Source organism: Coturnix japonica, chromosome 12 (assembly GCF_054131305.1).
Source record: "Coturnix japonica strain WE chromosome 12, WE-NBRP24, whole genome shotgun sequence".
Classification (NCBI taxonomy): Eukaryota; Metazoa; Chordata; class Aves; order Galliformes; family Phasianidae; genus Coturnix; species Coturnix japonica.
The window spans coordinates 4,403,078-4,413,346 of NC_140674.1; the positions used below are offsets into that span (position 1 = coordinate 4,403,078).

General features: G+C 49.0%; 1 long non-coding RNA gene across 1 annotated transcript; it reads left to right on the top strand.

The window, feature by feature from the left end:
- The first annotated feature begins 6,078 nt into the window (after nucleotides 1-6,078).
- On the top strand, nucleotides 6,079-9,059 carry LOC146758832 (uncharacterized). Its single transcript, XR_014933511.1, has 2 exons — nucleotides 6,079-6,183; nucleotides 8,562-9,059. It is a non-coding gene; the product is annotated as an uncharacterized LOC146758832 (long non-coding RNA).
- The last annotated feature ends 1,210 nt before the right edge of the window (nucleotides 9,060-10,269 follow it).

Below are 10,269 nucleotides of genomic sequence, written 5' to 3' on the forward strand. Positions count from 1 at the left end.
GCTCTGCTTCCAGGTGGTGGCTGCGTGGTTTGGGAGAGGGGTGGGCAGGGACCAGTGATGGCTCCCAATGGGAGCATGTCCCTGGGGCAGGGAAGTATCCTCTGCTGGGTCACTGCCACAGTGTCACCTCCATGTCCTGCTGCTGAAGGAACAGTGGTGCAACGCAGCAGTCGATGCTGCACTGAGTGAATGACTGCTTAAGGAACAGCCAGATCTGTGAGAGTGCCAAAGCCTCATCACCTCCCTACAGCCTTGCCAGGCTCCTGCCAGGCTCTTGCCAGCCCCCTGGGTTCCCACATCGGTTTGTCAGTGTCTGATGGAGCTTGTACGCTCCTCAGAGGACAGGCTGAGCTTGCTCTCCTGCTTGTCACGATGTGGGCTCCATAAATAATTAACAACTATGCTGCTGTTGCCCCCAAGCTTTCATTTCATTACCCAGGAATAACAGACCCACCTATACATGTGTGTATGTACATGTCTGCGTGTAATACACCTCCATGTGTACTTATATTGCTTAAACATCTGTTTCACCAGCCAGCCTCCCTGTTTTTCTCTCTCTCTGCTGGTCCCAAGGGCAGGTAAGCTGCACAAGGCACTGCTCTCAGCCATGAGCATCCCACCAGTGCTCCAGCCTCTCCTGCTCTGAGGCCGGGCTATTTACGAGGTACCCATGGGGCTGCCCTTGCTCTGCAGAGTGTGGGGATGGAGAGCAGGGAGGAAGACGGATGGATCCTGAATTGAGGCGAATTTATGAGGCTCTGCGATTCCTGCTGCTGTACGTCTCCGCGAAATGACACCGCCACTTCAGGAACGGAGATTAATCTGAGCCGGCAGGAGAAGGACAAAACAAATCATCTACTGCAGGAATCTCATTTGACGCCCGTTAGTAAAAGCACCGGGATGAATGGCTTTTGTAAAGACCGCCCTGCTACGGGCTTTTCTTTCCTTTTCCCCTCCCTTTTCTCCATTCATCTGTAAATTGAGGTCTATGAGGCGTGTGGGTGAGGGTCACTCATGGACCAGGCGCAGGACTAGGACTCCCAGCAGCTTTGTACACGGTAAGAAACAAAAAGAGAATGCAAAGCTTCCAGCACATCATATCTAAGGAAGGGATCCTTCACTTTTTATTAACAAAGGGCATGAGAATTAATGTCCTGCAGAACACGGAGGTCAGGGCAGCCTGCAGCCCCAGACAGAACATCCCAGTGATGCTCTGTATCCCAGCCAGCAACAGCTGGATGCTGTCCAGTGGGAGCAGTAGCAGCACTGAGCACTCCTCTCACACACTGCTGTGCATCCCAGCTCAAAACAGAATCAATCCAATTGATCTCTTTTTAAGGTGCAGCCTCCGAATGGCTGAGACTGTGAGAGACTCATCTAAGCATGCACTTCCACAAAATAATTTGTCAGGCCCCGCCGCAGAAACCTAATGATGGTTGTAATTTATTGCTGACAGACGATATTTATCACCGCAGCATCCCCTCTTTCTCTTTCTCTGTCTCGTTAGGAATAGCATCAATAATGTTTATTGGAGCTTTTTAATTTTTTATAGCTGGTATTCTTACCTGCGCTGCTGATGGCTGCAGGAGATGGGAAAAGCTTCAGAGCAGATGGAGGTTCAGCTCTGTGCTGAAGGTTGAGTGATGAAGGCTGGAATTCCCTCCTGCGTGCCCATGTAGTGCCAAGAGAGCACCCCAATAACAGGGAAAAGTGAGCTGTTCCCATAAAGCTCACCCCCTCCCTTCTGAGACTTTGGACCAGGGGATGCTCAGGCCCAGCAAAGCAGTTGCATTGCATTGTTTTTCCCCAGATGCTGCTCCCACGTGGAGCTAGAGAAAGAACATCACCCTTCTGCTGCTGCACCTGCATTGCTGTGATCACCTCATGCCTGATAATGCCCACAAGCCCTGGGGTCACAGAGCTTATCCCTAAAAACAACCAAAACCCCGACTCCAATCTTGAAATCTCTTTTTTTCCTCTCATTTTCCTACAGTTTTTCCTACCCTTGAGGAAACGTGCTGCACCAGGTTCTGATGCCCTATAAACCAGTGCTTCCCAGAGGGGATTTTTCCCCCCTTTCCAGACATGAATTATTACGCAGGCAGCGGCTGTTCCAGCATCGTTACAGGAGCCTCTCAGACTAGCTGGTCATTTACAGATTAGATAGATGTTGCCCACGTTGTTCATAACTGATTATGGGATTGGCAGTTTGGCTCTCACCCAAAATTCAGAGTCCTGATTTAGCATAATTGGAAGTGAATGGCAGAGCAGGCTGGGGGATGGGGACTGTGCCTGCTGCTTGTTTCCTAATGCCGGCTTTGGGGATCCCTGACAAGCTGCAGAGTGCTCTTTATAGGGCAATAACGTTTATGGTGTGGGTTGTCTGGGGGAGGAACTCCTGTGATGGCAGCGGCCACCTCCTGCACATCCCAGATCGAAGCTGAAGAAATCAAGAATTCCGCAAGAGCAACGAGGATGATATTAAAAAGTAATCCCTTCTGTGTCAAGGTGTGGGGTTTTTTTTTTGCTCATAGAAATTGTTCTTTTGCATTAATCTGTTCTTCTTTGTGCTATCCTGCCCTTTTCTGTTTCTTCCTTAGTTTATCCCACTAACTGTTCCCGCTGTTGACCCTTTGTGCACCCATAGCCTTCCTTGCACTTGTTCTCATAACCCCTCACTGCTGGAAGCTCCAAGAGCACAATTCAACTGGGGAATTTCTGGGGGCATTTTGGGATGGGGTGAGGGCTTTTCTCGCCCCCAGCCCTTCCCTCTGACTGCCACACTTGCTCTGATGCTCTGGCAGAGCTCTGCTTCCTGGTCCTGTGGCTTTGAGCTCATTTGTCAAACAGGGAGATCTTCATGAAGGGCTGTTAGCAGAGCATTTACTTCCCATTTCTCATCCTACGCTGTCATTGCCTTCCAAGATTAATTAAGGGAAGAAGACAGGACATCTTGCCTTCCACTGGTTTCCTCCTTCCCTACCTTTTGTACAGCCCCTTTATCTCCATTCATGACCTGAGCACCGCTGGGGAGCAAATATGCAACACTCAATAGTTCCCTCTTCCCTCTTGTGAGTAATATATCAAATTGGTTGTGGTTTTTTTTTTTTACCTCTTTGTAAGTAGAAGTGCTTTGGTGAGCCTCGTCCTGAACATCAATCCTCCCCAATGGCCTCAGCTGCCAACGCTAAGCCAGGAAACATCCCAAATCCATTGACTTATGGCTGCTGTAAGTGCTCATTTCAGGCTTACCACCCCAGTCCCTGAGGCCAGTGTAATGGCCGTGCTGCCGGGCTCACACAATGCTCTGTGTTTGGGTCACCCTGTGGCAATTGGGTGCTTTTGTTCACTATTTGTGTTGATCGGAAAATGTGACCTATGGTTATGATAGAGAAGCGGCGATGCTGGCATGCTTCACACTCTTGCTGGCAGCACGGAGCCTTCAGTAAGCAGCCAGGATGCTCCCACTGGGCCTCGCTTTGGTCCCGCCTTTGCTGATGGATGGAGGAGATGCTTCCTCATGCGTGTGTCAGCAGTGATCCAGAAAAGATTTGAGGAAATGCAGGACCAGCATCTGTCAGCTGCTGTTTGCATCCCCCAGGTACCCACAGCCTGCCGTGCTGTGCGTTCACAAGCCGCATCCCTGACATTTTACCTCCCTGATATGAGTCAGCCAAAAAGAGGGAGAAAATTCACCCAGATCGGATGGTGGCTTCCCAGTGGGATTCCCAAGCTTGGCTGGTGAATGCAATGGACACCCCCATGGCACCTTTCCCATGGTACCTTCCTTTACCATGGCACGAGAGCAACAAGAACTGTTCCATCTCCCTGAAGTGAAGCAGGCAGGAGGAGGGGATGGAAGCATCCCAACCAGTTTACCTGGCTCTCCCAGTGACTCATCCCAATGAATGTCTCTCCCTGACTTTGCTGGGCTCCAGGTGCTGCCTTAGTGCCGACCTGATCCCATGTCTTTGTGAACCATCGCACCCTCAGCTCAGCAACCCCAAACCACACACAGAATAAAGACACAAAGCAGCAGGTCCTCAGATGATGTGCATCAATATGGATCTCTCGCAGCCGCCGGAGCTGACTTACAACCAGCCAGGGAGGTAACCCAAAATGCTGCTCGTTGGAGCAAAAGAAATTTCTGCAGTAATTAGATCTGGAGCATGATTACCCAAAGGGAAACAAAAAACAAATGTGGGTGACAGATATTTCCAGGATAACTGCGGTTATTAATGCTTTTCTCTACCAGTGACAGGCACTAGGGATTAGTATTGCCTGAAAAAGTCTGGTTTACTGTGGGAAAAAAATGAGGGCTGGAAATGAAGCAAGTAGAAGGCCATATGCTGCTCGGTGTGCTAGGGGGGTCCTGAGAGGATAGCTTTAGCCAAAACAACAAAGGCAAATATGTGAGGCATATGTGAGGAGAAACATGAACCTGTTGCTTGTAAGTTACCAGTTTGAAAGAAAAAGGGAAGAAAAAAATAGAGGGAACCTGTTATTCTCAATTGCTCAAGCTCGCCCTGAATTAGCAGCCCTGTTTGTGAGTGCTGAGGCACTGATGGGCAGGGTCTTGGGCTACAAATCTTTAGGTTAGTGTGAGCATGAAGTCTTGCTTGCCCTATGGCCATGTGCATGGTAGCACGAAGCAACAGCCGTGCATCACACACCACAGAGCCTTTCCCTCTGTTTGTTGTGTGAGCTGTTGTCCTTCTCAGTATGGAAACAGTGGGAAAGGCACCTTCCCCAAGGAAGGGCTCGCATTTTGGCCTTGCTGCACAGCTTGGGTAAGCAACTGCGAGCTCCAAATATGACCAAGAGCACAGCTGAGAGCTGAGAGCTGTGTGTGGGCTGATCAGGGTGTGGGAACAGCACGGGCTCAGCCACCCCAGGGTTTGCTTTGGGCGTGCGCCTGTGAGCATCTCCCTCTGCTCCACGCATCAGTCAGCACGGCTGGCTGCCGGGAACCACATGGGCTCCCCCAAAACCATCAGATCCTGCCTCACTAAGAGGTTTGGAAGCAAGCAGGGCTAAAACAACAACATGGGTTAGGCATTAAAATCAGGGTAAGGATGGCTTTCTTTTTGTTTTTTCCCTTTTGAATGTAAGGAGTGTTGACATTTGGGGAGAAAGAAGATTAATTTCTAACATGTTGGTTTGCCAATAAGGATAATTTGCAGCAAATTGTTTGTGTTCTGATGTCTGCCCTGCCTCACGATCCCCACGGGTGATGCAAAGTGCCAGACCAGGCAGGAGGTCCAACAGCTTAGAGCCCCATCTCCTTCTGCAGGTCCTGGGAGAGAACAGGACCTTTATAGCAGGCAGCTGAGACAGCCTGCCCACAATGAAGCTGGAAATCAGATATTTAAGAAACTACCCAAATTACATTGACAGGGCAAGGGGAAATGGTTTCAGACTAAAAGAAGGGAGATTTAGATTGGATATAAGGAGATATATTGGAGATAAGACTGGTGAGGCACTGGTACAAGTTGTACAGAGAGGTGGTGGATATGGAGATAAGGGGTTGGAAACATTCAAGGTCAGGCCTGGGGGGCTCTGAGCACCTGTTGGAGCTGTAGGTGTCCCTGTTCATTGCAAGGCAGTTGGACTCGATGACCTTTATGGACCTTTAAACGACTCCAGGATTCTACAACAAATGGCACCAATCAGGGCTCCTCACCATGTTCTGTCTTCTTGAGGGCTGAAAAGCCACTTACATCCTCATTTCTCTTATGGATTGGGTAGGATTGGCAGCTCCTCAGTGGGGTGTGTGAATGTTTAAAGCAGAATGAAAGCTCCTGATTAAAGCATCTCACCTAAGAACATCCCACCGGCACTGCTGGGGATCTGTGCCTGGCTAATGAGGTGACAATGAGGTGTGAGGTGCCACCGGGAGGTGGGAATGGCCACATCTTAGGACAGGATAAGCACTGGGGGTGCACACAAGGGAAAGCAAACAGGAAACATCCTAGTGTGCTGAGCAGGCAAAAGCTGCTGCCAAACACACCTCAATTGGTTAAACCTTGATATCTGTCCTTCTGGGGGCATTGCTTAACAGTATAATTGAACGGTATACTTTGACCCTGCCTATGGACTTTCTCCCATCACCCATAGTGGACTCCTCCACATTTCCATCACCCAAGATGAGGATAACTCAGACAGCTGGGAAGCAGCGCTGAGGTAGGTAGGAGCCCTTGGAGCAGTTCCCATGGGAAAGCAAGATATTTATTTAAAGACAGGACTGAATTCCAATAGACACAGAGAAATGTCAAAATATTGCAGAAGCAGGAAGAGGAACGCATACAATTGTCTCTGCAGCCTGAGCATAATGAATAACTTAGCACCTGGGCAATGCAAAAAGGTATAACAAAGCAAGTCAAAGGAAGGCACTGCTAAATCATTGTTGGCAGAGGGGAACAGCACTTTGATCCTTGGCCCAACACAGTGTAAACAGAGTGTTGTTAAGGTGGATAGAGAAGAAAAATATAACAGGAGGAGGAATAGGAAGCACTGGGCAGCCCAGTGCACCCCCTTGAGTATGGTCAGCTGGAAGCAAGCACCCTGCATGCAGAGCTGTAGGAGGCTGCAGCACCAACCTCCCTCTGAAGAACAAGGGAACCAAGGCAGTGGGTTTAAGCTTGATACCTCAGGTCTGAGAGGCTGAAGTGAGGCAGATGCCCACCCTCATCAGTGTGGCATGAACGACTTGGAGCTGAGCACAGGCACACGGCAAAGGAAAGCCTTTGGGAATATCAGCTGGAAACAACTGAGAACTGCTTCCCAATAGAGATGCATTTACAGGACAGCAGCATTCAGGGTTTATTTTGGAGATCGCTAACGAAACCACATACAATTAAACTTAACTTCAGCGCAGAGGGGTTTAGTCCTGCCAATTCCCATTATAATGCCTTTGTTTATTCTCTTTTAAGTTTATTCTCTAAGCAGGAATTGTCCATGGGCAAAGTTCTGTTCAGCTGCCTAAGATTTTCACTTCTCAAAATACTAAAAAGAATATTGAACTCTGCTAAAACCACAAGATTCCTTTTAAATTCTCAGTTTTTCAGACATTTGCTCTTTTTTTGCTGAATCTTCCTGTTCCCCATGCTGCATTCACTCTAAAGGTCACATCCAGCCCAGATCTCATGCACTGCACACTTTGACTCCAGGGGTTCCTTGTATGGGAACAGTGAAGCATGCTTGAAATCTTGAAGCTCATTTTGGGATGTGCAAACAGGAGAACAACTGGCTCATGGCAAACTGCATCTGCTTTTCCTCATCACCTGTGAGCTGATGGCATGCCATGGGTGTAACGAAGATGAATGCTGCTGCGACACCGGAACCCAAAATAGAGACCACAGTGCAGGGTAGAGGGGGGGATGGAAGTTTTCTGAGCCTTTGGCTCTATGGATGGGGATGAGACTGATGAAAGCAATGTGGGTCTCGCTGCTTCCTATCAGTTTGTGGAGAGGTTTCAGCTGGAGACTTCCCGGCTGCCTGGTGTTGGAGAGCTCTGCTGCGTAAATCTAGAAAGGATGAATTAAAAAGGAGGACAAAAAAAAAAAAAGAAACGGTGATGGATTAATCCTTCCCTGTGGCATTAGCACAACCCCGCACCTCTCCTCCTCGTCAGCGGTGAAAAATGCCTCCTCTCTGCCAGCAATTACCCTGCCTTGCCTCGGCCCTACGGCCCAGCCCGCGGTGATGGATGAGCCCCAGCCCTGTGGCCATCTGCCACCCCCATCCTGCTACTGCACTGTGGATCAAGGGCGAGCAGGGAGAACGTGGTGGTGATGAAAGGCGTCTGGAAAAGCATGAATTAGACTGGGAGGAGAGGAGATGAGTGAAATAGGGCAGGGAGAGGGGAATGGGAGGTGGAAAGGTGGGCAGGGGACACAACTGGGGTCAAGCTGCTGCTTGGCCAGAGCACTCACTGCACACATTGCAATGAGGTGGAAGAAGGGTAATGCTCACTGGGGTTGGAGGCCTTCTGAGATCAGAGCAGAGAGACCAGCAGGATATGTGCAGGATGGGACTGTATGCAGATGCTGACATAGTCTTCCCAAAGTTAGCACCACCTCCTCCTAGAAAAAAGAGAAAAAAAGCACTGCATAAAGCATATATTACCTTAAAGCTAGAAGTAGAAACTCTTTCCACTCTAAAGGGCATGGGACAATGGTAGAGTTTAACAGCCTCATTATTTATCTCAGCAGCAGGAAGCCAAACTTCAGCTCTGGATTCCCCTTGCGTTTCATTCTCCAAAGGGATGCACTGGGATGTTTGTGGGTGGGTAGTTTTTAACTGGAGGAATACATTGGGAACCTCCCTCCATCCTTAGGGATAGAAGCTGTGGTATTGCTCAGGGAGCTCTTCCAGGCTGGGCAGAAGCACACTAGAACCTGGCTGTCCATCCCTGGTATTGTCCAGGTCTTATCACATCTGTGAGACCTGCAGCTTTGACAACACTCATTAAAGCAGAATCACTTGGGATGGTAATAGATTATTTGCACCGGGAACTCCAGATTCAATTTATAAGGCTAACAAACCCATTTTCTTCACAGGCTTGATCCCAGATTTGCCCCGTGCCGCTCAGTTCAGATGGAGCTTTATGTTTGAGCTGAGATCCTTCTTCAGCCAGGATTTACAAACAAAAATAATACGACAGAGGAGAGGGCTGGTGCTTCTGAAGATGCTCCGAAAACGCTCACACAAGCAGAAAGGGGCCCACAAGAATTATTCCCCATACAGCAGCCAAGCCAAAGCTCAGGACATCGTCCTTGCTCCGTCTGTCAGCCCAGCTCCTGAAAAAGAACAAATCTCATAAATGGTTGCCATAGATTACGACGATGCCGCACAAGGGCCATAACGCGGCGAGGCTCTTTAAAATGGGAGATAAACCATTCTCAGCTTCACGACACGCTGGGCTCAGGAAGATAAACAGTATCTCCAGGGATGCTGGAGGAAGTGCACGCCAGCAGCACGCCCACATCTTGCTTGCTGAGATGAGACCATGAGTGAGCATCCAGCGGCAATAAATGATAATTTCCTATGGATGAGAAACACAACTTTCCCCAACTTAATGTAATTATTAGCATTAATAATTATAGAAGAGAAGATGCCAATTAGCAGAGCTAGCCCTGTTTGCAGGTGGGAATAGCTGAGTTTACTCTTTTCTCCTTTCATTTAAAGGCGGATTTAGCAATAAGACTATGGAGGAGGCATCCAAAGGCATGTGTGGTGGCTCCTGCAAGGCCAGGATTGGGAATGGCTTGATGTTATTTGGGGACAAACACCACTGGGAGAGAAACGGGGCTTAGTGATAACTGAATAGGTGGAGTCATGGAGACACAGAACCTCTGGGTCCATCTGGTCCAACCCCCACTCAAACAGGGACACCCAGAGCCACTTGACTAGGGAACATTGTATTAGAAAGCAGCAAGTGGGGAGTAACGCACTCAACCCCAGCACCTCTCCACCCTCTGCAAGCAGCAATGGGCAGCATAGTCCTGTTATAGTCCTGCTGGAAAGCAAAGATGCTAAGTGCTCCCCATCCTGGAAGGCCATTAACATCCCATCCGTCCCAAGATAGAACAGATTGATGGTTGGATTGGACAATCTTAGTGGTCTTTTCCAACCTTAATGATTCCATGGTCTAGGATGCTGCCTGATAGCACAACCCCACCACAACTTGGGCTCAACTGATTTCCAGCACCCCACTTCTCTGGGGACCTGGGAGCATTGAGTACAGCTTTCAGTGCCCTGAGATCTTCTGACATTGGGAGAGGAGCATCCTGGCTGTCTTTGGGCCCAGCTGGATGGTAAACAGCACCAGAGCCATTTGCAAGCCTTCAAAGTTCCCACATGATTATGTGAGCAAATATTTGGACTGGAAGTGCTGTTAGTCATTATTTGCAGTTCATTTTCTCGTATTTGTTCTCTGTCTTCTAAATAAAGGGAAAAAAGGAGAGAAAAAAAAAGAAGAAGGAAGCCAAGGCGACAGCTCACAGCACTCACATCCAGCAGCACAAATGACACCTGTTTATTCAGCTTTGCAGATCCCTGGGCGATGCTGCAACACAGCAGCCTGTGCCGGGCAGTGCTTCACCCCTTGTTTGGAGCAGGGTCCTGAGCATCCACCCAGGCATCCCTGATATCAGCCTGACTTGGTTGGCTGCACAGAGGTTTTCTAGATTTACACCCCAGGCCACAGAAACAGGAGTTATTTTCTCTGCTTTTTTGGCCTCCCTGGATTTGAGGGCTTTCCTGCTT